Consider the following 2,038-nt stretch of genomic DNA (forward strand, 5'->3'; position numbering starts at 1 on the left):
ATGGTGACTAACATAATAAAACAAAAAGAAAAGAAAAAAAAATCCACCGTGTATTTATTGTCCCAAACTTGCAGGGTCCAGCCATGAAAGTAAGTCAGTATCACAGGGGCCCTAAAAATGTGTTTAAAGAGTTGAGTAATAGTGAAATATCAAAGGCTTTGTGCATTTAAAAGAATATTTGCAACAATTTGGTTGATTATAACTGCTATAATGAGAAATACTAAAACCTCAATTAATCTCCCAACTTCCAAACATAGCCAAATTGAGACTACTTTTTTTTCAGTATAACCCTAGTTTCAATACACGTGGCCTGTTTATTTACGTTGGTGCTGCAAAAATAGCAATTCATCAAGTAGGCCATTTTAATCCAGGTATGCTGAAACTTTTCCTAAAGAATCTCAGATTGAATTTGAACAGCTTCTTGGGGGGCAGAGCAAGATGGCGGAGGAGTAGGAGACCTGGATTTCAGGAATTCAGCTGAATAGGGATCAAACCATTCTGAATACCTATGAACTCAACAGGAGATCGAAGAGAAGAATAGCAACAACTCTCTGAACAGAAAAGTGACCACTTCCTGGAAGGTAGGACGTGCAGAGAAGTGAATCCAAGTCGATATTCGGGAGGATAGACAGTGGGGGAGGGGCCTCCGTTGGCTGCTTCTGGCAAGTGATAGAGCAGCAGAACACAAAATTGGAACTTTTAGAAGTTGGCTCCGCTGAAGGACTTCGCTCCAGTGGCTAAGCGGGGGATGGAACCCTCCTGGGACAGTGTTGTCTCAGGACCCTCGGGGTCACAGAAAGACCCGGGGTGCCTGAGTGTTGGAGAGTTCCCTGGTATCAGAGCAGGGAAGCCAGCTGCAGAGACGGAGCTGAGGTGCAGGCTCTCAGCTCAGGGTTCCCATAAACTGCGATTGGCGACACAGTCAGGCCACGGACCCTCGAGCAGGGACACAACAAGCGGCAGATCTGGGGAGACACCCCTCTCTTCCCCGGGAGGAGCGGGGTGGAGCGCACCCCAGGGATCTGCTGGGTTTGGAGACTCCACACCGAGTCGGGTGCCAGACATAGAAACGCTCAGTCAGAGGCCAGGGGAGCACGGAGTGCGGCCGGAGACAGGGTACACGGGAGTGAGTGACTGCTTTTCTCTGGGGATGCACTGAGGAGCGGGGCCCCAAGTTCTCAGCTCCTCCAGGTAGAGATTGGGAGGCCACCATTTTCACTCTCCTCCTCCAAAGCTGTTCGGAAAGCTTGCAGGAAACAAAAGCTCCCAAGAGGAAACCCGAGCAGATTGCTTAGCCTGGACCAACAAGGGCGGGGCAATTCCACCTCTGGCAAAGGAATTTGGGAACCACGGCAACAGGCCCCTCCCCCAGAATATCAGCACAAACAGCCAGCCAAGACCAAGTTTACCGATCAAGGAGAATGGGAGAATTCCAGCACTAGGGGTATACTGCACATAGAATTCATGGCTTTTTTTTTACCATGATTCATTATTTTTTCAAAGTTAATTTTTTAACTGTTTTTTTTTTTATTTTTCTTTTTCCCCTTTTCAACCATTATCTTATCAATCCCTTTTTGAAACAAAAAAATTTTTATTTTCATTTTTAGGGTCATATTCTATCCCTTCATAGTAGATACCGTTATTTTTGGCATGTATATAGAAGTTGTACTTTCTTTAAAATATTGATATACAGTTTCTTCTAACAGATCAAAATATACCCTAAATCACTAGTGTATGGCTTTGTTCTAGTCTCCTACCTGATCAATTTCTCTTCCTTTTTTTTTAAATCTTCTTCTTTATTTTTTCAAACAATTTCTTATCTTATTAATTCCTTTTATAAAATCTTTTATAATTTTCATCTTTATATTCATCTTCCATCCCTTCATTGTATCAACCCTTATTTTGTACATATATGTCTTTCTTTCTTTAAAATTTTAGGAGGCACTTTCTTCTAACAGACCAAAATACACCCAAAATCTAGGGTTTGGCACTGATCTATGCACTAGACTGATCATATTTGATCACATTCTGCTTTTTT

This window comes from Callorhinus ursinus, unplaced genomic scaffold, assembly GCF_003265705.2.
Source record: "Callorhinus ursinus isolate GAN/ISIS: 27379988/994484 unplaced genomic scaffold, GSC_fseal_2.0 scaffold81, whole genome shotgun sequence".
Classification (NCBI taxonomy): domain Eukaryota; kingdom Metazoa; phylum Chordata; class Mammalia; order Carnivora; family Otariidae; genus Callorhinus; species Callorhinus ursinus.